We start from the raw sequence: 25,945 nt of genomic DNA, 5'->3' as shown, positions 1-25,945 counted from the left end.
AGTATATGGCCCAGAAAGGCCCAGTGTTCCATAGAACAATTAGATCGAGTTGGTTGATGTTATTATTCAGTTCTTCTGTAGCCTTACTAATATTTGACTAATGTTTAAAAAGTAAGAGATGTTAAAATCTCCAAACATGATTGTAGATATCACTTCTTCTTGCTTTACTTATGTCAATATTTATTTAATGTATTTTGGATTGCTGTTATTATTAAGTACACACACACTTAAGAATATAATGTCAATACTTTCATCATTAAGAAATGATGCTCTTTACCCCTGGAAATACGTCTTGCTTGAAAGTCTGCTATGATCTCAACATGGTATAAAAGCATAAAATAAACTTTAATTAGGCACCTCATCATTTTGCCTGGCCTAATTAGAAGTTCCCCTTTTGAGTAACCATGCCAGTCAGCCCCATGCTGAACTTTAGCACAACTAGCAAGGCATGCACTTCCATGTGGTTTGGATGTAAAGAACTGCCCCATTTTCTTCAAACAGCCCTTGCTCTTTCTGCCCCTTGTGCCATATAATTTACTAACAGGGCAGTTTATTCCATTTGTCTTGAGTGATAAGCAGCCAGTGTCTCCAAAGGGCCCTTGCTCTTCCACTTTGTGTGATATATGGTTTAAACTGTCAAACTCCAGCAACTGTGGGAAAGCCCTTCTCCTTTTGGGGCCACAATAAAGACAAGAGTTCAGAACTCATACTTTTCTCCCCAGCCTCTTCCTCTGCTGAACTTCTTCACTGTCCTTAGTCTCCTTCCCTTATCCAGGCCCCTTGAGCTAATAAAGCTTTCATTTTATGTATTTTCATTTTCCATGTAATATCCAAAACACATGGCCACCCAAGCTTTCCTATAGTTAGGTTTTGTGTAGCATATAGGTTTTTCATTCAATCTATTTTCAAATCAGCTCTCTCTTTACATGTAATGTATAATTCTTGTAAAATGCATCTACTAGGATCTTGCTGTTGCATACATTGACAACCTTTGCAGTTTAATTTCAATGTTGAGTCCATTTTAATTTGACATAAATGTTGATTACTCTTTACTTGCCATCTACCCCTGAATTTATCATAATTTGCCGTCTTCATTTACCACGTTGTTATGAATTAATGAAGTACTTTTTTTGTATGCTGTGTTGTGGGGGTCATAGTTCATTCTTTTTCCATGTGAACATCCCATTAATAACATGTAAATATCCCATCTATAAAGCACTTTCTAATATTCCATTTCGTGTTCTTTATGAGCTAAGTAGCTATGTATTTTTTTTTCAGTATTTGCTTAGGTAATTATAATATACACCTTAACTTGTTACACCTTACCTTGAATTAATATGCCATTTAATGAACCATGAAATAATTTAACAGTATAATTCATTTATACTTATCTCATCTTTTGTGTATTTGTCATTTATTTTACTTCTACATTTTTTGTCAACCTTAAATGCATATTTATTATTTTTGCTTTGAATAGACAATTAACTTTTAATGCATTTAAGAATATAAAGTTTATAGTATCTTATATTTACCCATATAGTTACCATTTCTAGTGCTCTTCCTTTCTTTCTATAGATCTGAAAGTTCACCTGGTCTTGGGGCGGGCCGCGGTGGCTCAGCGGGCAAGAGTGCTTGCCTGCCGTGCCGGAGGACCCCGGTTCGATTCCCGGCCCCAGCCCATGTAACAAACAAACAAACAAACAAACAAAATATAATAAAACAAGAAAATGTTTAAAAATGTTTCCCTTTCTTCCTCCCTTCCTTCCTTCTCTGTCTTTCCTTCCTTTCCTCCCTCTCTCTTTAAAAAAAAAAAAAAAAAAAAAAAAGTTCACCTGGTCTCATTTCCCTTAGAAGCTTTTCCTTGAGCTTCTGCTGGCATGAAATTCTCTCATCTTTCATTTATTTCAAAATTTCTTTATACTTCATTCAAAAATATTTTTTGCTGGATCTAAAACTCCCAGATTGCTATTTGTTGTTTTTTTTTATTTTTTTTCTCTCTTTCAGTTTTGGGGTTGCTGTTCATTGCCAGTTCGATTCTATATTTTTCTGAAATAAAAATCAATTGCCATTCTCAATTTTATATTTTTTTCTTAAGATCTGTTGTTTGGTTTTCAGAAGTCTGATTAGGATATGACTAGATGTGGTATCTTTACTAAGCGATTTGTATAAATTGCTTGGTAGATGTAGATCAAATTTGGAATATTTTAGTTCACTTTTTCTTTAAATATTTTTTCTACCCTACTCTCTCTCTTCTCATTAATATTATCCATCCTCTATCCTTTTGTGTCTAGGTTGCCATTAATTCTACCTAACTTCGATTTCACATACTATATTTTTCTTCTTGGATTTTTATTAAATTATTCTATATAATTTTACATTTTTTCTAATTCTCCTTTTCTTCTCCCATAATATAAGTTTTTACCAATAGTTAATTTAACATGTTTACTGTAGTTATTTTGATGTTCTTCTCTGCTAATTCTATTATTTGGTTCAACTGCAAATCTTTGACTATTAACTATTTTTATCTTTATGGTGGATCACAATTACATGTTTCTTTTAATATTTAATATTAAAAAATTTAAACTTGACATGTGTTATAGCACCTTGTAAAGACTCTGGATTCTCTTATCTTCCTTTGAAGCATTTCATGCTTTGTACTGATAGCTCCTTAGATAGAAAATAATATTCAATATAATCCTTTAGCTGGAAAATGCTTAGTATAGTCTTCAGTAACTAAAAAAATTGTTTAGTATAACCACTTCACTCAAGCAGCCTTGGGTTATTTGAAGCATAAAAAGCCCTTGTTGAAATAGTTTTCTGTTGGTCTAATCTCAAAAACCACAAGAAAACGTCTCCTTTGTTCCCAGAAACACTCCCTTGCTCTGCCTGCAGGTTTGAAACATCCTGTGAAATAATGTCAGCACCTTTCTCACTTCTGAAGGACAAGATCAAAGGCCTAAAAAGAAAGAAAGGCCTACCAAATAACAGGATATACTGACCACACAATATGAAGGAAGCTACCATTACTCAAGTTTAATGAAACCTGTGACCTTTACTGTTTTTAGTTTTTTCCTGCTTCTTCTGGACCTTTGCCATTTCTTTGTCTGTTTGGGTTATAAAAGCCCAAACTACCCTTCCCACTCCAAACTGGTCTTAGAAAGCCTTTTTTTCCTCCAGTTCCTTGATATTGCATCTTCAATAAACTCACCTTCTCACCAAAGCAAGAAGATTTGTTTCTTTTTGATGTGGAATCAGGCGGGCCTAACTGTATAAGACTGTGTTTTCTGATGGTAAGATTACCAGTAGTCAAATTAGAGGTGAGTCACCTTGAACTTGAGGAGGCTTTGTTTTAGTCTTTATTTTATTGGGTGTATCCAGTTTCTCTCTTAGCCCTAGGGAGAATATCTTAGGCTAAAGGTGTTGTCTTCACTCCTAAGCTGTGCCCAGTTTGGAGCTTCAGTATAAAATGTGGTGCTTTCTAAGCCCCTCAAATTGATGGACATCAACCTTGAAATGTGTTTCCACTGGATTGGGCCAGATTGAAATCTCTTCTCAGGTTATTAGGTTTCTACTCGTAGATTCCCATCTGAGTTCTTTGGACATTTACCCATACATGTTCAATGCACAGGTAAGACAAACATTTTAGGGACATTCACAAGCATATTTTGGGTCTTCCTCCTTCTGTGGGATTCTATTTCTAGAATTCTATATCCCATAACAATTCTGATCAGTCCTGTTCCTCCCAGACAACGTGACTGCTCAGTGGTCCCAGCAGGCTTCTGCTACGTGGGCTGACTGGTACCTTTACGGGAAGAGCCAGATATCACACTTATATTAAGGGTCTAATCACGTCCAGTTTCAGCCTGCTATGGATGATTTTCAGTCTCTTCAAACTTGTGTGTGTATATCATCTCAACATTATCCAAAATTTATATTTGTTATCTGCAGATTACTCTAATACAAGCTACTGCCTGATAACTTGAATCAGAATTACCTGGTTACATCTTTTACATTCTCATTCTACACTTAATTTAGAGCCTATTTTTATTAGAGAATTTGTAGGTCTACTGAAAAATCATGCAGAAACTGCAGAGTTCTAATATACCCTCCTCCATTATCAACATCTTTCATTAGAGCAGTACATTTGTTACAATTGATAAAAAATATTATTGTAATTGTACTATTAACCATAGTCCATGGTTTACATTAAGGTTCCCTGCCTGTGTTGTATAGTCTTATGTTTCGTTCTTAATTTTTATTTTAGTAAAATATATACAACTTAAAATTTCCCTTTTTAGCCACATTCAAATATATAATTTAATACTGTTAATTATGTTCACAGTGTGATGCTACCATCACCACCATCATTATCAAAACTTTTCCATCACCCCAATAGAAACTGTACAATTACTTTCTTTAGAAAGATTTGCAGTTCTTTAGAATAGGAGAATGCCAATAGACTGCTTTTTCATTTTGAAAATAAGCTAAACAATCTGTAGCTTCTCCATTTACTTGTTTAAAATTATTTTTCTTTTATTACTTTAGCTAAGAAACTTATCAAAGGTATATTTTAACTTTAATGCAGCATTCCAACTGAAAACTCTAGGTCTTTAAGACTTATCATTCATTTATTCAATGAATAATTGTTGAGAACTTACTTTATTTGAGGAATTGTTAAAGATTCTAAGACTGCAACAGTGAACCAAACAGGGAAAAATCTTAGCTACTTCAAGCAGTGTACATATTAACTGTGAAGTCAAACTATAAATAAGATAAATTATTCAAATGTATAGCATGTTCAATGCCAATTAGTATTAAGGAGAAAAATTATATGTGGAAGGGAATTAAAAGAAATATTGGATGAAGGAATCCAGTTTACTTCATAAATCTTTGACCTAAAGAGCCTGTTAATACAAAGCAAAGTGACATTGTATCTGTGTAATCACCCACTGGCCTTTTTATAGAAATAAGCTTCCATCACATAGCTCACCAAGTATTTCCAGGATTTTCCAGGAATGCCTCAGGTGTGCATCTGCTTAGGTCTCTCAGGATCCCCTTCAATCTATTTTTCCTGTTCTCTCTCTCCTACCATAGAAAATGCTGCTGAAACGCTTACTTTATCTACTATTTTGGTCATAGCTGCCTCTAAAGATCTGCAGTGCTCCAAAATGGTGCACTTTCTCCTCATATCCTAATAGGCAATTTCTAATTTCATTTCCTAAAAGTAAATTTCCATGTTGCTTTCAGAGTTGGCTAGTAGGTTAGGAACCATAACTTATTCCATATTTTCTCACCTTTTAGAATTCCAGCCCTACTGAAACTCTGATCCTCAGAAGGTGAGGCTTGAGATTTGATCTGTCCCTTAATTCAAGGGCTGACTCGTTTCCTATCCTGAAATAATGGAAAGAGGACTGTATACATTTGAAAACACAACCCCTGCCCTCAACTTCTCCTATCCAAACTCAGATAGTACAACCTGATGCAAACTTTCCCAAAGTCACTTACTTATATACAGTCTAACCCGTGGCTACATTGTTACACTTTTCCTAAAATTTGGATTGCACAACTGCTCCCCAAATGATAGGTATCTTTAGGAGCATTAGATATGAGTTTTGTCTGCACAGGTAAATGGAGAGTCTCCTTAATTGCCATTCAGGCTTGTGCTTGTTTGAAGCTGTTATGTACCCCAGAAAAGCCATGTTCTTTTAATCCAATCTTGTGGGGGAAGGTTTATTATTTAGTGGGGCTTCTTGATTAGGTTGTTTCCAAGGAGACATGACCTTTGTTGCCATGGAGATGTGACCCACCCAATTTAAGGTGGGTTACTCCTTTTGTTGGAGCCCTCTATGAAGAGAGTAAAAGGCAGAAAACACAGAGAGAGTTCAGAGCCCACACATGGAGCAGAGAGATGAAACCAAGTGGTGGAAGATTGGAGATGCAGAGAGGGAGTGCCCCAGGAGTTGCCAGAACCAAAGAGAGCTGTTTGAAACCAGAAGCCTGGACAGAGAAATCCCAGATGCTGTTGGCCTTTTTTGAGTGAAGTTATCCTCTTATTGTTGCCTTAATTTGGACATTTTTATGACCTTAGAACCATGAATTTGTAACCTAATAAATCTCCTTTGTAAAAGTCAATCCATTTCTGGTATATTGCATTTTGTCAGCTTTAGCAAACCAAATCAAAGCTACACCTTTAACTCTAGAAATAAGAGATATTTCTTAAGCTTCTTTGACTCTGGCCCATTTAGTAACTAATTATTAAGAATGGAGAAAGTAGTTTAATTCTGCTGATGTTGTAATTCAAAGTCAATGCGTTAGCTCTTCCAGCTGAAATAGAATGAAAAGTGGTAGCGTTAAAATAAGAATACATTCCAGCACTCTAAAATGTAGGTCAGGGAAATTATGGTTTGTAGGGAACATGAATGTGGAAAGAGCCAAGATAGTGTTTCTTCTTTTTGCCTGTGTGTATGTTAATGGGTATATTCTATACAAATATATCCTGAGACGTGCTTTTTACCTCCTCCAAGCTCCATGCTGCTTTCCCCATATTACCCCACAATAAAATTATACCTGGGACAAATACGTTTTACCATTTTCTTGAACATTGTTTTAAATCAGCTTTCTATCTCTTTTTGTTACCGATTTTAAATTAAGTTCAACTATTTCCTAATTCTGCAAATATATAAGTTTCACCTTCTTATTAATGGTTGTGAAGAGACTTCTAATCCCTGCAGCAATTAGAAATATTTTGACTTTTGGCAGTAAAATTATTTTTCAATTTTTAAAAGTAACTACTCCACAGTTATTTTCTTTATCCCATTGCTAACTACAACAGAGATAGCTTAACAAATATTTTTCTGTACCTTCATATGGTGACATTTGCTGAAATCTGAGGAGATTCTGAGAATGTTTTCTTCTTTTTCCCTGGTAAAGAACTAAGAAAGAATTAGAATCTAAAGCAAATTAGAGCCCTTGCTTGGGAGGAAGGATGTTATCAAACTTTAACAATTTTTATTTTTTCAGCCACTATTGTACATGATGCCATTATAAAGTCCCATGTCTTACACATGTGATTTCTCTTCTACACTTGTTTCTGTGTAGTCGGAGGAGTCAGAGGCAATAAAGCTCCATCGGTATCTATCTGCTCACATTTCCCTCTCTACCCACATCTTCATGAGAGAGAACTTTAATGGATTGTCTGCCAAACATTCTCTTTTTTCCCATTAGCAAATCCATAATTGGGAGCTACAGTAGAAGGGGTGGGACAGCAATAAGGGGCCCCAACCCCAGAAGGGGTATCATGGTTGGTATAAGCCAATAAGGAAATCCTGTTTCTCTATGCCAGTCTATGATATACACATGGCCCAGATCTGGCCAATGGAATGTGAAGAGATCTCTGCTCAGTGGGGAATGAGCTAGGAAAGTATTTTTTTTTCCGTAGCAAAAAGGAGGACAGACAAAAAAGGTTCTTTTTGTACCTACTGAGTTTCTTCCCGTGTGGGTCACTACTCTCTGAAGATGTAATAATTACACTGAAGCTACCATTAGTGTTGATAAGGCAAACACACTGAAGAAAGAGGGGAAAATCCATCTAAAATTATAAAATTAGGCCACTGATCTTTTTCTGGAACTGAATTTTTCAAGAGTTGTAATGTGAGACAATAAAAAGACTTTCTCACTTAAAGCATAGTTTGTAAGTTATTGTAGAGAAAGAGACTCCTAAGAGGCCAAAAGAGAGACCATGTCAACGCAATCCCTAAAATATAAGAAGCTGCCATTTTCACAATGCATTTCTATCTCCATTTCCTTTGGCTAGTGGGTTTGGCTTTTCATATCATTGAAGTGTTAGCTTTGATACTTAGAATGGGTTTAGGAAATACAGCAGATGCTTGTATGCTTTAGTTCTGGGACATAGCAGCTAACTGAGTTAAAAGCCATATACCATCCATCCAACCAAGCACAGACAACTAGAGTTCTGCATTACATTTCTGAAGCTTGTATTGAAAGCCCAGCTTTGTGATTGAAAATTATTCCATTTTTAAACATATGGCCTCCTATCTAATGTATCCATTCATCCTTTGGAGATTGCACTGGGATTCAGTTAGAGTTAGCCATTTGGGATATTCCTGGTCTCCTTATTAAATGGCATCCTAGGATTGATACCAATTTACCAACTATTATTATGCTATGCCACTAATGTAAACATGAAATATGAAGTTTTATAAACCAAATTAAAAATATGTCAAAGGATTATAGCCCAAACACACAAATATTCTATTTCAATTTTAAAATCATTACGATTCTTCCAAGCATGGTACCAATCCTTGTTTAAGTAGGAACTCTTCACTCCTGTCCCCATCCTTAATTCTCTGAAACTTTAAGATCATTGTGGAATACTGCTGGCAGTTTGTCAGGGCTATTGAGGTTTGATAGACTGTTAAATTAGGACTCCTTCAGCACAAATGAATGCCATTTGGACAGAATGATAGCGATGACAGCTGAAAGTCAATAAGCTGGAAGGTCATCCCAACCAGAGTTTCCTTGTCTATAATGGAATCTGTGAAGGTAAGAAAGAGACTTGGGCAGAGAAAGGTGAGGTGGCAATAATTGACATGAACTTCCTTCTTCTAAGGTTAAGTTCTTAGATTTTTTGAATATAAAATATGCATGCACATTAAATGACAAAAGTTTATTCTGTAAGCACATTCCTAATAAGGAAAGAAGTTTGATGACATTTTTCCAAGTCATTGAGGTATTTTCACATGACACTATTCCAGAACAACTGATTATTACTTAAAAGTGTTTATCTTCAATCCAAATTATTTATCACTATCATGAATAGCACACCATAGTATATCAATGTTTATAATCAAAAGTAAAGGAGTCCATGGCCAATGATGCATTAATTCATTTCCTCATACCAGAGGTGATTTCTTGTCAAGTTTTGATTCTTCATTATAGTGGGACTTTACTTTTCAAAATTTTTTCCCCATGAGAATTTCCTCTTTGGTCTATATGTCTTAAAAAAAGCATAAGCACTGTGCATATCTTATGATAATCATCATGTACTACTCTTGAGTTAGAGTTACGACTAAATTGGGAAATAAATTGTTTTCCTTGACCTAGTAGACTCTAGGGTCTTTGGTGAATTGAACCTATCTGTCATGACCCAAAACCCTTGATTAGGAAGTCCTAGGCTACTCTAGCAGGAATTTTTCCTGAAACTATATCCTGGGACAACAATGACAGTTCAGTTTTTATTTTCCTATGGAACTGGAGAAAAGGCACATGAGAGAAAGCAGTGTAACCCACTTTTGTTCTCCTGAACAATGACTGCTCTTTGCAAATTAGACATGTCTTGAGATATTAATGGAGTTTGAACATAAACAAGTCCACATATATATGATATATATATTTATGCTCTAATACAATGTATGTGCCTAAGAAATTATTATTTCTTATATGTTTAAATAAAAATGTTTGCTATGCCTATGGGAAAAGAAAAATACATTTGAAAATAATTTACAACTGAATAGTCCTTGAGCCAAATTTGACTTTTATAGATGTATTCAATGTTATTAAGAGTAAGCATAGTACCCTTTCCTTTGCAAAGTAGCATATCCAAGGGAGAAATTTGGCAGCAAGTAGATCTGTATTCAAATCCCAGTACCATCTTGAAACTAATCCTGAGAAGAAAAAAAGCTAATGGAATAAAACTTTAAAGTTGAAATGATTTAATTGTAAATTTTTTTTTAAAAGACTTTGGGAAAAGTAGAGAAATATTATTTGTTTTAATCATTTAAAAATAGTGGTCTGTGATTCATTAATCAGAGCAAATTATTTATCTCTTATATTTCCAGCATATACTAAAGATGAATTTAAATATAGAGAGGAATTTCATGTTTATTTGTCTGGATTTTTGCCAAAAGAAACATCATTATTAACAAATAATGCGTTTTTAAAAATCTGTAGTTAAATGCCATAGTTTACTTGATACAGATCTATTTGATTCTAACTTAGATTGTTAGAGAATGTTAAACAGAGGTAGGATTTAAATACCATCTCCTTCTAACTTCATTTGACTGAAAAAGGAATTAAATTTGTCCTGAGTAATCATCTACTATCTTTGACCTTTCCACATATCCTGCTTGGAGGAAGGGGGGTGAAAAAATCTGAACAGTTAATGGAAGCAGGTATGCTATGACATTTAGTGTCTAAATGAAACACTATATTAAAGAATATGATTTTAATTAAAAATAAAATAAATTACTATGCTATCTCTTGTTTCCAAATAAATATGAATGTTTTAAGCCTAACAAGAGGTTCAAGCAGATTTGGTGATAAATCTTGCTTTGTAAATTGTAATACATTATACATATATTAAATTAAATTCATCAGCCTCCTACCATCCCTCCCATCAATACCACCACCTTCTACTACTCCGAAATCCAAAATCTGTTTCTGTACCAATGAGTGCATTGACTTTTAGCTCTCGACACCACACAAGACCAGAGGAAGCCCAATCAAATGAGGAACAAAAGAGTAGTTCGGAAGATTAAACTTGAAATGAAGTGAACCTTAAAATAAAAATGCCTATGATGGTGAATGAGCCTGCTTTGCATCCAGCCTAGAAGAGAATCCAACTCTGCAAACCCAGTATTTTGATCATCTGTTTTTGTGTGTTCAGTTGTTTTCCTTTTCCCCTTTTCTCAAAATCAAACTCTTTTCTTGATGAGACATTTTTGGGGAACTGTGTGTCATTAAATTCCCCTATCCCCCACTTACTACTCACACACATGCTGCGTTACCATAGTTGTTTGTGTCTAGGCCAGTGTCTTCCATAAAATTTTAGTGCTGAGCTTCTCAGAAAGGTGATCCCTTCCTACTGAGGTTACAGCAGATGAAGAATGCGAGTACACCATCTTACTTGCACTAGAGAGAGCAAGCCTAAGTGGTATCTATCAAGTCTTAGTATTATAAATATCATATGAACTCCTGAGCACGTTTACCTGTACTTCATCAGTGATTTTTGCATCACTCTTTGAGTTGGACTGTAGCTCTGAGGCCTTGATTCAGGGTAGCATAAATTCAAAGGTAAGAAGTGGGGAAGTACAGAAACTGAGGACAGGTACAAATTTTATAAAGTATGTTTCCTTCTTCATTTCATATTGTCTCTTGCAATACTTTATAGTAATTTACCTTTTTCTTTTCCTTACATTTTAGTTATGAGCTTTTGATTATCTTCTTTTCCAGTTTTTAACTACTCCATTTTCACTTTTCTTATTTTTTTATTCTCCTCCACTATCATTTCTATCCTCTAATTTGAAGTTTTGAAGAAGTAATTTAAAACTTGTATAATCTAAAGTGAAAATACATTGTGTAGGTTAATATCTTTCTTTTTTTGGCTTATATACATTTTTAAAAATTTGTCTTTAACTTTTTATTTGTAGATTCTATAAAATAGATCATTAGTTAATAAATTATATGTGCTTAGGTGAAAATGGATTCATTGTTTGTATCCCATAATTTAGTTGCTATGTTAGATTTCTAAAATAAATCATTGGGCTGTTCTCTACTTCTAATCCATTCATGAAAAAAATAAACTAAATATTTCATAGATGTTTGGAGCATCAAGGGCAAGTTAATATTTTTGTCTTTTTTATAATTCTTAGTAGTAATGGAAAGAGAATAGTTTTAAAATAAAAAAATAGAAGTAAAAACAAAACAACATTAATATGGATACTAGCTATGTTGACAGAATTGTGGCACTGCCAGCAAAGAAGTTGAGGAGAGGGAAGAATTATTTTGGTAATTGATACTTGTTTTAGTTAAAGCTGCCAGAATGCAATATACCAGAAATGGAATGGTTTTAAAAGGATAATTTATTAAGTTGCAAGTTTACAGTTCTAAGGTCATAGAAATGTCCAAACTAAGGCATCCAGAGAAGGTATCTTGACTCCAAAGAAAGGGCTGATGAAATTCAGGGTTTCTTTCTCAGATAGGTAAGCACATGGTGCCATCTGCTGGCTTTCTCTTCTTATTTCATAAAGCTTCCCTGGGGCTGTTTTCCTTCTGCATCTCCAAAGGTCTCTGGCTATGTGGGCTCTGTTGACTCTAAAGCTTTTTCCAAAATGGTTCCCTCTCAACGGGCTCCAATAAGCAGCCCCACCTGAATGGGTGGAGACACATTTCCATGGAAACTATCTAGTTAAAAGTTACCACCCACAATTGGGTGGGTCACATCTCCACAGAAACAATAAAAAAGATCCCACCCAAGAATATAGAAAGAGGATTAAAGAATGTGGCTTTTCTGGGGTACATACGAGTTTCAAAGCAGCACAATACGCAAATTCACTTCAAATGGTAGTTGGCAAGAAATAGCTGGAGACTTTGATGATCAATATCAGATCTCCAAGAATATTATCATAAAATGCATCACAAATACCAAACATATGTAGTCATGTAGTCCCCTTGACATGGCACCTCTATTGGGATCTTTGTGGATTGGGCTCAACTGAGGCAATTAATCACAACATCTATAAGCGTCCTCTCTGTGTGGCTTCAACTTCTACAGCATGGCAACTGGGCTCTAAAGGGAGCATCCTGAAAGGAGGGTGTATGGAAAGTCAGTGTTCCAATGGAACCAAGAAGAAGTTGTGTGGCATTTCATGGTCTAGTCTCAGGAGTCATGCAATGCCATTTTTGCTGCATTCTTCTGGTTACAAGTAAGTCACAAAGCTAGCCCAGATTCAAAGAGAGGAGAGAAACATAAACTCCATACTTTAGGGGAGGGATGTTGAAGTATTTAAATTTGTGCATTTTCTATGAGTAAACTGGAATCTTCTAATTATGGAAGAAGGTAGGGGTCGAGATTCATTATTTCTATAAAATGTTCAATTAATTTGGCATTATTTATGTAAAATACTAAGATTTATCTCACTAAAATTCAGTAACTTTTCGTAAAGTAAATACCTGAATGTATATGGGTCACTTTTATATTTCTATTATATTCCATCAGACAATTTGTCTATTCCTGTACCGATACTATACTGAAGACTTGAAGTAAGATTTTGAAAAATTGACAATTTGAGTACTTCAACTTGTTTTCCCTTCTTAAATATTGTCTTGACTAATACTATTTTAATTTAATGAACATTTATACCTATCTTATCAATAACTACAAACTGCTTAAAATCTGATTTGAATTATATCATATTGGTTAAACTGTTTGTAAAGTAATTGTTATGTTTACTATATTGTATTTCTCAGTCAATTTCCAATGATAATAGTAACTCCTCCATTTATTTATCTGTTAATTTCTCTCATGTAGAGATTTTGTACATGTATCATTATATTTTTTCCTATGCATTTGATGGTCTTTCTATGCTATTTAAAGGGGTAAAACAAAAAAAATATATCGCATAATCCTTTGCTACTACCACAAATAAATACAGTTTGTGAATACATTTATTCTTTTTTTAGTGGATTTTCTAAATATGCTTATTACTTCTAATTTTTATATGATGATACTTTTGGATATTCCAAACACAAGCATATAGTTTGAAAATGAGTTTTATTTCTTATGTTCCAGTTTTTATTATGTTATTGTTTTCATTATCAAAACTATTATTTAGGTGATGATGATTAGTCATAGTAGTTTGCTTTATTGCACTGCCTCGGTCCTCTAGTACAATTTTGAACATAGGAACTTTCTCCTTTATCTCAGGAGTAGAGCTTTCCATATTTCGCCTAGCCAGATTTTTTGCTATATTTTTAAATAGATATCCAGGATAGTTTTAATTTCAACCAAGGTGAACTGGTCAAATGTCAAGTTGAAATGTTACTGCTTCGTGGTAGAAAGGTTCATCGTATTTAGTTTGTCACTAAGTGACCTGTTGGTCTTATTCAGGGTTGGTGCCATATCAGGGCATCAATTTTGGCCTTTTTGCAATAATTTGGCAGTGAATAAATAAGCCTTAGTGAATGATAGCTCATGCGGATGGACCAATGGAAAGTTTCAGTGCCTGTCCTCTGATGACCTTATTAATGATTAATGTCCATATATCAGTAGTGGGGTAGGAAATGACAAGGCTGGTTGCCAACAACTAACTGAGTTATCTGTCTACTTGGTTGTTTGTGCCTCTGTAGTGGATGTCCCTTTGTTGTGTGTTAACCTGACACAGAGAGATATTCACACTTTTTCTATGCTTACTTCCACAAGTCCATCTATGTGCTCCTCTCTTGCTTCCAATATTTCTTCTTCAAGGTCCTCACTACCAACCAAGCCATTTGCCACTGCCATTGATTCAGAATATATTCTAAATTCAGGCTACTTCTTCTACCACACAATTTAGATAAATAGATTGTTTTGCCTGAAACTGTTCCCATTGGGAGAAATTTTCTCACCACTTTTTCTGGGACACTCCTGTGTGAAACTGTAATACATCAACAATCAATTTTTAGCTTATACCGCATAATGAAGCAAAACATTTGTGAACCAAGCTTGATCTTTTACCTCCTCCACAGCAGGTCATTAGACACCCCTACCCAGTGTTGCCATAGACATAGTGCTGAGGGAACTAATGCAACAGTCAGGCAGGACAGAGGGGTCTGGTCATGCAACTTACTCGTGGCCTTTGACCACTTATATTGGATTCTGGATGTACAACTTCCATCTTAAAATGTATTGCTGCTTGGCCTGACTGATCTCATGATTTAGTTGTTCTGATAAAATTTAGTGCACATTGGACATTTATGGCCACATGATCAGCTCTTACCTGTGGTGCTATGATCAGATCTTTTTCTACCAGACTCAGTGTTAACATAAATAAAAGTGCATAATTTTTTGGCTGCAGGTTACACGGCTTTGATCATAATCTTAGTGGTCTACACTGAGTTTCTCCTAGTGGGTGTAGCTATGAATTCTTCACTGGAAATGACTAGGGGAATCATTACCTTTTACTTGCCATAGTGTTGCAGTTACCTTCTTCCTGGGGTCCCAGATCTCCTTTAGTCAATAGATTCTGAGACTGAAAACTGGCTTAGATCCAGAAACTGGTCAAGAGATCTTGACTTTTTATTAGAATGAACGTAATCAGCCCCCAGGTCACACATTCTTAACTTGTTTTGTTGTTATAGATTGAGCAATACCTCTGGCTCTAAATTTATTTTGTCCCTACTGATTCATTTTATATTAAGCATATCCCTGGCTTTTTGCAGATCACCTCTTTGGGTATTCTCAGATGTTGCTCATTATGAGAACTGTATTCTTCTTGCTACTGAGATTTAAGCATCACCAACTGGCCTCAATTATTTCAGAATCTTTTGGGCTCTGGGGTTAAACTGGTGATGTATAGATAAGACAACAGTTCTTATTGAACTGATCTTTCAGTGAGGAAAGGCACACAAATAGATAAGCACATGAATGAAAAATCATTGCAGGCACACCACCGTTTTCAGTACAGAGGATAAATTAGAAATTGAAAAAGGTGTTACTCTGGGTGATTATGGAAAGCCTTTCCAAGAGAGTAATATATAAGTAAGATAGGAATGACAAGAAGGCATGCAAACATCTGTAATTGTAAACTATTCTGTAATTTACTATTGTAAATTATTCAGTTAGAGTGAACACAAAGTGCAATATTGCTAAGGAGAGATTAAATGAGATTTGTTAAAAGAGATGTTCATAGAATTTTGGTGTGACTAGTAGAAGAGGAGGAACATATAGAACCCTCAGATAATTTAAAAATACGCAGTGGTGACTCCACATAAAGCCAAAGACAGACCTGTAGGCCATAGGATTATATGCTTCAGTTAAATTAGAGCATTACAATTAGATGGCATCCCTTGCCAACTCATGGGAAAATTCAAATAATTGTTGTAATGTCAATTAATGTTGCTAAAGTGAATTTCAATCATTGATGCCCTAATAAATAAATAAATACCTTTATGTGATGTTAGAATAATATACACTAGTGAACATTTAGGACAGAGTTGCTACAACTAGACTTATGTAGAGACCATTATTCCACAAAATCCTATACTTCGTACTATCCAACTATGTATTTCCCATTCATTATTGCCCATGTATTTGCCATTGTAGTAATAAATTGTATAAAAATGACTAAGATATTAAAAACCAAGAGTTATTTCACATAATTGACAAAATTTTCAAGTAAAAAAATTATTAAGGATGACAAAATGTTCAGGTATAGAAGTAATTAAGGCTGATATAACAGCTTGTTACATCAACCTTAACAATGATAATAATCTTATAGACAGTGCATAACTTAAACTTAAATGACCATGTGGCAGAAAATGGATGACTATTTTTGAGTAGGGAGAGGAATGTATCAGAGACTTTTTATTACAGTCCCTAGAGAAAATAAACTTACAGTTTCACTGAGGTTGTTATCTCCTTTGTAGCTCCTGGACTTGCTTGGTTTTGTTTGCTTTCTTTTTTCCTATGTTAGAATAAGCTGGAATTTGCAGCCCTTAAATGACCAGGAAGCAGCCACCAAATGGCCAGGAACTCCAGGTTCTGCTGGCCATGCCACCTTCACCCTCCAAATTTGGTACACTGCCCCAGCAGGCATGAGACGGTACAGGTGATAATCAGCTGATGCTTTGAGAACACATGGTGAGCTGGAGATTGCTCAGTGCAGGTAGCATGGAGAATCCATGCCTGACCACAAGGGCAGTGGGAATGAATTGTCTTTTAGAGATTTTGGAGATTTGTAATGAACAAAATGGGCCTGGGGAGGTACTCATCTCAGAGCTTCAGCTAGTGCTCTTGAGTGAACATGTTGAGAAAATATTAACACAAGGAAGCATGATATGTTAATTTGCTTGTGGCCACAGATGCCAGGGATCTAGGTCAGTCATGGTCTAGCAAGGCACACTTGCACCCCTCCAGGGTCATTGGTGCTGCCAAGACCTCAGGAGGAAGCCTTGGCTGCTTTGGAGCAGACGAGGTGGGAGATGGTTTGAAGGCACAATGTAGGGTTTCCAGTGAGTGACTGTCAACAAGCTCCCAGATCACAGGTCAGTGCTACCTTGGCATGCTAAGTCTAAAACTTCTCCAGGCTTCCTGTCTTCCTTCATAGGTTAGGTGCACAGGACTCAGGATAATACCTGCCAGCTTTCCCAGAGAACCAAGTAAACTGAAGCAGATATAGACAAGCTTGTTGGGGAAGATACATCTGTGTATGCCTTGTCCACCCGCTCAGTAGGTGACCTCTGGCCCCAAGAGAACTGCAGAGTTCTGGTACAGAGGCACACGCCACTGTGTGACCTTCTTCCTTCTCTTCCCTGGGTCCTGTCTTCTGAACCACTTCCTTCAATTCATTAAACATAGCAGTTTCTAGGACCTTCTCTCAGAAAAACCTTGGCCAGCACAAGTGAGAGGGTGGGTCAAGTGCTGGAGACCCTGGTTGATTTATAGGATTGCCACCAGACTGGAAACTATTAGTGCCTCTACCTGGGGTTCAGTCTCATCTGCGGTGTTGAAAGGCCCAAAGCACTAGAAGACAAAATTGCCCTGGTGGTGGTTTGATACCATTCTATTTCCTTCCAAGTGAATCAGATTTTGAGCCTTGGTAGAAGAAGGAAGAGGGTTGGATGTTTCCTTGACCTCTTAGGACACATTCTTAAGGGTGTATTGTCAAGCAGAATTCTGCTTTCCTCTTGAAGGTCCTTTCCTCTTCCTAGAGACCTGGTAGAATTCAGGGAGGCAGTGGCTTAGCTGAGTTAATGACTTTAGTAGTGCTAAAGGTACTAAAGTAACCACTTCTTGACTTTTAACCTTTCTTCTAATGCATTTAGTGCTAGCAGTCAGGCTGTTCCATTGGTTAGGTGTTAGTTACCCATTTAAGCTGAGGCATGAAGCAACTTGGATATGAGCTGAGATTTCTGCTCCTAGAGGACCAAGAGGCAGATATGCAGCATAGGCCCACTTCAGCGTGTAGGACCAAAATTTTATGGTGCTCCTGAGCACAGCAGAACTTTAACAGTACCTAGAAAGTTTTAGCTGTCTTGCTTACTTGTTTACCTTCACAATCACCAAACTTGTCCCTCTTTTCTCTCTGAAAAGGGAGAAAAGTCTCTCTAGCTATAATAATAGAAACTGAGAAGCTGTTGCTTGGACAAAATCAAAGGAAGAAAGTGACTAGGGTCTGACTCATCGTGGAAGGAAAGAGGGTGGTAAGATGATAGGTCTGAACTCCTGGTACTTTCGGGGTAGTAGTGCAGTTTGACTACAGGCCAGGTATAGAGCCTCTGAGGAACATTTCTGAAATGCAGCCTGACTAATCCCTACTTGCCCCTGAACTGCCTAGATGGAAGAACTTCTCAGGTCCACTGTCACAGTCCTTTTAAGAAACAGTTGTGACAATTGCCTTAACTACAAGACTGACCCAAATGCTGTCCACTCCCTTTTTTTGCCTACTCTTCCTTCCAAAATATCCTTACTGCTTTCCAGCTCTGTCAAATCTGCACTCAGGAGCTGCCTTCTTGACTCACATGGGTCTCGAGAAGGATGTCCACAGTGGTCAGTTCCCTGAGCGCCCCCTCCAAATGGAATTCCTTCACCACCCCTGAGGGAAAGCTGTAGACCAGCCAAGACACTGGCTGAGCTGCTTTTCTCCCAGGAGTGCATTATTTGGGCAGAACATGTCCACCTGCCCTAGTCTGCCCCCTTCAGCAGGGGTCTCCTCTACTGCCTGCTAGAAGTTACATGGAAAGCAACCCCACCACCTTCATAAAAAGGAATAGGGAAAAGCCATAAACAACAATTACAGCCTTGTAGTTTATTCTGTATTTTTTTTTAAATAAATCTATTTTACATTAAAGAAAAAAATGAATAAAATGGGATCTTTGCACCATTGTTAACCCTTAGAATTGTATCGAGATTAACAGTAAAGATAAAGAGTAAAATCCATTTCTAAGATAAAAGAAAAGGCGGAACTCTTATCTAGGACTCAGAGAGCCTTTGAGACCTGTTTATTCAAGCCTGGAAAATCTTAGGTCCTGATTCCAGAGTGTCATCCAGTTCCTTCCAATTATAACTCCAGGATTACTTGTTTGTCTTACAGTAGGTCAATGCCTGTTGCCCAAATTTTAGAGGCTTCTACATAGCCACAGTCCTAATAGCCACCACAAAAATAGACCTAAAATAATTCTGATAGACAATACACAGAGAAAATTGGATCCCCATGTCAAAAGGATAAAACCTCATGTTAAAGAAAAAACAGTGGTGAATATCTGGAAAATACCTCTTGCAGTTTTTGGTGACTGAAAACCACATAAAAGAAGCTAAAATCATGTAATAAAAGGTTAACCTCACACTCAATAAAAAAACAAACAAACAAAAAAACAATGATTTTATATCCATAGGCTTGACCAACAAAAGCTTGCTTCAGTGAAAATGTTTTAAGCCAGGACTTTATTTCTGTATGTCAACCAATCAGCCACATACCCATTCTAGTATACCTACTTCTAAGTGCCAATTACTTAAAAAGAGTCTCAATCATGTAACTATTTTTCTGCAGATGATGTCATACCATTGATGCCTCTGAAAGTCTAACAAATGCTGGATTCCACACTATTCAAAGTCCCAATATAATATCCACAAACTACCCTGCTCAGATAGACTGTACTTGGCTCTTATAGCTGTTTCTTAATAGTAAGTTCAACCTTGATTTTTAAAATTCTGTTCTTCAGATTTTAAGTATGGTCCTATCATCTTGGAGAGTAGAAAAATTGTTGTTGTATTTATGTGTATAGGTGCATATTGAACTCTGAGTCTTTGATCTTCAGGAAATAATTTCTCTCACATTTATTTTCTTCCTTAGAAAAATGAGAATGTTGAGGTAGATCATCTTTAAGATTCATTACAATTGCATGATTCTATATCATATATATATATATATATATATATATATATATATATATATAAATGTCATCAGATTTCATTTATATGGATAATGCAGGAATCAATGAAGTCATATAATTTGCATATTAAATTTAATATAAAATGAGTTATATTTATAGTTAAGTATATAGATTGATATAAAGTAAAAAAGCAAACCTGAAAAAGATATTATTGTCTACATTTACAAAATCCATTATCCTAGTAAATATATTTTTCCATGTTAATTAATAGCTCACTTTCAGCACTCTGAGGCTGATTTCTTAAAAAGTCATCTCAGGGGCCACAGTGGCTCAGCAGGCAAGAATGCTTGCCTGCCATGCCAGAGGACCTGGGTTCAGTTCCTGGTGCCTGCCATGTAAAAAAAATAAAAATAAACAAATAAATAAAAGAAAGTCATCTCAGGAATTATAAGGGAAATTTGAAAACTTTTTTCACATTTTCCAATTGCCTTGTGTTATAAGAGATAGCAGGTAAGAAAACTGGAAAAATTCATTATAACTCTATGATTCTTAGAATAATATAATAAATATGAAATGAAAATGCTGTGTTATAAATTATTTGAAGATTACCTGGGATTCTATATCTGCCTGCATACAGTATTTAACACCAGATATCTACTATCATGTTGTTGTTTTCTGGAGAAATTGGTGCTTATGTTGGATTTTCTAAACGCTAAAGGCCTACATAACTCAGTTCCTATGAACTGAAACATCATGTCCCATTTTCAACAACAAAAAAAATTGCAGAGCATGCTAAAAGCCAAGAATAAATAGCCTAAAGAGACAAAGTAAACATTAAACCAGACTAAGATATGGTCTAGATTTTGCAATTATCAGTCAAAGCATTACAATTATACTGTTTTTCTCAGTATAGTTTTTTTTTTTTTTCCCCTGTATGGGCAGGCTCCAGGAATTGAACTCTCAATATAGTTTTACCATCATTATCAAAGACAAGGCCCACTAGACTGCAGTTCAAAAACCTCAGGCTTTTCCTCCTAGCTATTACAAAACACTAAAAAGAAATATCATATATAATGAGCCAGTAGTCACAGTCATTTGTTAAATCCTAATTTCTCAGTTACACCTCCTCCCTTTCATTTGATCGTTCTCTCAATGTTCAGAGATATCTCCACAATGACCACTTTAAATTCTTCATGCTGGAAAAGGGTGTTGACCTCATGGGGTAGAGGAATGAAACTGGTTGATGTTCTTAGAGAGACTGGTACCTCTGGGTTTCAGGACTTATATAACATAGGATCAATTTGGAGGAATTTAGTTTTTGAAAAAATAAACTTACTAAGAAGAACTTTTATTAAAATTGGGGCAAAAATGTTTGAGAATATTATAAAAATTTATAAGATGGTTATTAAACTACAACCTGAAAATTGGTGGAATAACGAAGACCATGTATGCTAGTTTGGAGAAAATGTTGTGTACCCCAGAAAGGCCATGTCCTTTAATCCTGATTCAACATTGTCGGGTGGAAACTTTTGATTAGATTATCTCCATGGAGATGCAGCTCCCAATTATGGGTGTGGCCTTTTGGTTAGATGGAGATGAAACTCTGTCCATTCAAGGTGGGTCTTGATTAGTTCACTGGAGTCCTTTCAAAAAGGAACCATTTTGGAGAAACCTCAAAAGCAGCAGAGTCAACATGAGACCCAGATGTTTGGAGATGCAGAAAGTAAATGCCACCAGGAAAGCTGTTTGAAATCTGAAACCAAAGATCACAGCAGATGCCATACATGTGCCTTCCCAGCTGACAGAGGTGTTCTGGACCCACTGACTTTTCTTCAGTCAAGGTATCTTTCTCTGGATGCCTTAGTTTGGATATTTTTATAGCCTTAGAGCTGTAAACTTGCAACTTAATAAATTCCCTTATCAAAGTCATTATTTGACTTTGTCATTCCCTTATCAACTCATTTCTGGTGTATCAAATTTCAGCAGCTTTAACAAACCAAAACAGCGCTTCAAGGGAAATTTATGGCATTAAACGAATGTGCTAGAAAGGAAGAAAGATAAAAAAAAAAATCAATAACCCAGAGTGCCACCTTAGTAAACCAAAAGAAGAGCAATTTAAACCTAAAACAAGTAGAAGGAAAGCAATCACAAAAATTAGAGCAGAAATCAATGAAACCAAAAGTTGTTCACTAAAAAGATCAATACATTTGATAAAGCAGTTGCCAGGCACATCAAGAGAAAAAGAGAGAAGTAGTATTTACCAGAATTAAAAATGAGAAAGGTTCTCACTGCTGATTCCATGACACTGAAAGTGTAATAAAAGGAAGTTATGAACTTTTTATTTGCTGGAACTGCACAGAAAACAAAAACACAGAGTAAAAGGCAGCTGGAGAGAAGAGCCATGAGGAGCAGCCAGAAGCTGAAAGTCAGTGGAAACTAGCAGAAAAGAGAAGAAATTTCCCTGCATATTGTCATGTGACAGAAAAGCGAAGGACCAGAGATGAGTGACAGCCAGCCCCAGAATGCTCAAGTCTTCAGGGAGAAAGCATTGGCTTGCTGATGTCTGCATTTTTATACTTCTCCTGGCCTCAATAGTGTAAGCCAATAAATTAGCATTGTTTGAGCCAATTCATTGTATCTTATTTATTTTAGCAGCTGGGAAAATGGAACAGTAACCTATTACAATATGATTAAAATCACATTAAATATATTAATAAATTTTGAAGAGCCTGAAAACCTATACAGAATTAAGGCCACCTGTCAAAAGAAATGGTATCACTCTTGATTTTATATTTTCTTTAATAACTTGCAATGGAATTTTAAAATTTTATTCAGGAGTTTTAAATCTTTTAATAGGTATTTTATAAGTACTTCATATATGTGCTGCATTGGTAAATCAGTAATTTTTAAACGTATATTATATTTGAAACTGTAAAAATATATTTTGTGGGTGGTGCAATGGCTGCTCAGTGGTAGAATTCTTGCCTGCCATGTCAAAGACCTGGGTTTGATTCCCAGTGCCTACTCATGCAAAAAAAAAAAAAATTATGTATATATATATATATATATATATATATATATATATATATATAATTTATACAATATATTATGTATATATAGTGTTTATTTTTGCCCATAAGCAATGCTAAGTTTTCATATTAATTCAAGGTTTTTAATACAAATTATTTAAAATTTTTTACTTTGGTGATCATATTTTTGTTTGATTACTTTGTTTTGTTTCATTTAATGTATTTCAGCTTTCATCTAGTCCTGTTTTTCTGAAGAAATGCTTATAATTACTTATTGAATAATAACATGTTCCACTTTTTTTTCAATTCAGATTTATAATTTCAAAATATTTTTTGCTAATAATTTATTGGGTTCTATAAAATAAATGGGGATAATATTTATTCATTCTACCATACTTAATTAGAAGATATAATCTACATTATTTTTCTACAAAATAAAAAGTAAAAAATAGAAACATCCTAGAACTAAGAATTTTTTTGCATTTAAAATATTTGTATAAATATTTAGTATTATTACAAGCTTATATTTTCTCAATACCTGAATTGAAGAAAATACCTTATATTTTCTCATACATATGCATGGATAAATAATATATAATTTGCCACTTGAAGTGCTTGTTTTTAGTTTATCTTTAGTGCTTAAGACATGGGAAGAACAGTGTATCAGATGTTTTTCACACTGGAAAAGCATCATTTAATTGGGAAGCATCACTGACTACTCCCTGTTCTTTCTTCTACATGAATACTATATAAAAGAAGAACTTTAAAATATCTTTTATCTGAAGGGTTAAAAATATTTCTCATTACTGTCTCTCAAGTGGGGATATTTTTCTGGCTCATTTGCAAGTCAGAAGTATCAGATATTATAGAATGAGCTTCTTATCCTCCAGACCCATTTGAATTGTGAAATGAGAGGAACAGAGTCATAGTTTTAAGATGGACTGGTAGAATTCCCAGAAACCCATAGGCCAAATCTGGCCTACCTTTTGTGTTTGTGTTTCCTGAGAGCTGGAAATAATTTTTGCATTTTAAAAGGTTTAAAAAAAATCAAAAGAAAATTAATATTGTATGTCATTTAAAAATTATATGAAATTCAGATTTCAGTGTTCGTAAATAAAGTTTTATTGAAACACAGCCGTATTAATTCATTTGCTATTGTCTCTAACTTGTTACCTTGTGACAGAGACCATATGGCTTGCAGAATCAAAAATGTTTGTTATCTGGTCCTTTTTCAGAAAAAGTGCTATAAACCATAAACCTATCCATGATAAGAAATCCTCTCTCTCATATCAGTGGCAGAGATTACATAGACTTCCTTGGACGTTTCCATCGACAAGGTGTTCATTTCATCAATAAATTTCCTATTGTGGTTTTGTACAGATTCAAATATTACAAAAGCCGGTACTTCTTCTATTAAGTTGAACTACCTCTTTGTATACATAATGTATTCTTTCCAGCTCTCATCTCAGAAGCTAATTACAATAAATATAATGCCCTATTAATGAAAGCTCTTTAAATATTACAATATGCTATTTCATTTCCCCTTAAAACAGACTGAATATTACAAAATTTCAGTGAGAAAATAGAACATTAAGTACTCAGGTATCAGGATATACATAGATATGCAAAAAATCAATGCACAAACTTTTTATTTTGGCAAAAGTAAAGTATAAGACATTTTGACTTACAAATTCTATCAAAATATAGATCCAATTGATAACAGTGCCAGTCTTTTTCATCATTTGGTGATCATTTCCTAAACCTATTCCAAACTTGAGTGTCAATCTATGCTATATTTTTGAGGCAAACTCCTTGAGAAATCTGCAACAGAACATGCATTACTCGTTCATTTGTGCTATTTCATGGGAGTGATAACAGATCCTAATCTAATAAATGGGTAATGACAATTTAGTTTAAATTCCCTGAAATTCCTTGGCCAACTGAATTTTCTTTCATTTTCGAGAAGGCTCTATAACTAAAAAGATTTCATCCATAGGGGTCATGAACTGGCCTAAAAATCAGTTTTCCCATCTAGTTTTATATTTGGTTTCACCAGATTACTCTTGAAATATCTCTCATTTGCATCTCCTTTTCTGATGATCAGTTTCTGGTGTGGTGACCAAGTCTGACGTTTCCCTGTTGAACTTGAAGGCATTGGAATCTTTCTATTACTTTCATCCTATTCTGAAAAATGGTTAGATCAGGAGGACTGCCTACACCCTTGTTGCCTTCATTCATTGTTCTGTTCTGTTCTGATTCTTGGCATTCTTTCAGGAGCACAGCTGCGATAATCATAATCCATGCTTTCTTGAAATTATTTAGTTTATGGCAAGAACCTTCTATATTCCCCTAAAGGTTTGAATATATGAAACCAAACTAAATACATATTGATTAATATCTCTAAAGATAACTCTGCAACACATTTACTATAATGTCTTACACATAGTTAAGTTTCAACAAAATTAGCTGTCTGACATATTATTATAAATGGCAGGAATATGTGTGTATGCATATAGAAGTGTAAAGGAGAAACTATATATCTCACTGCTTATATACTTTTCAATTCTTCTAACATCAAATGCACATAATCATAGATATTTTGGGGTACCCAGGGAATCTTGTGGAAATGTGTATGCATAGTATTCTCTTAGGCTAATGAGAAAAATCAAATGGGGTATAATATGAAGAAAATGTAATATAAGATGTGGAAAAACAGAGATTACTGTTCATTGACATTGAATTTCACAGTCATAAATTCAATGTCCAGAATAGACTGAAACTTTTTATTTTGCATCCTTGTATCTTGTACCAGGGAATATTATGTCAAGTGAGATTGAATATAGTACAGTGGGACTTTAAAGTATTCTTTTAATTAAATCTTCAAGAACATAGTATCTGATAGAAAAATTACTGACAGGACACTAAAATTCTACTAAATATGCTTTCATTGAAAATGAAGAAAATATTTACATGTCCATATTCTACAGGTCATGTGCACTTAATTTCCTTCTAACTAAATTTCCAAATAA

At 35.1% G+C, this 25,945-nt stretch overlaps 1 long non-coding RNA gene across 2 annotated transcripts in view; it reads left to right on the top strand.

Moving 5' to 3' along the window:
- The window catches only part of LOC143682721 (uncharacterized), a 142,019-nt gene that overhangs the window by 81,423 nt on the left and 34,651 nt on the right, over window positions 1–25,945 (top strand). The gene's annotated exons all lie outside the window — the stretch shown is intronic.

Source organism: Tamandua tetradactyla, chromosome 5 (assembly GCF_023851605.1).
Source record: "Tamandua tetradactyla isolate mTamTet1 chromosome 5, mTamTet1.pri, whole genome shotgun sequence".
NCBI classification, from domain to species: Eukaryota; Metazoa; Chordata; class Mammalia; order Pilosa; family Myrmecophagidae; genus Tamandua; species Tamandua tetradactyla.
This window is presented reverse-complemented; position numbering and strand designations above follow the sequence as displayed.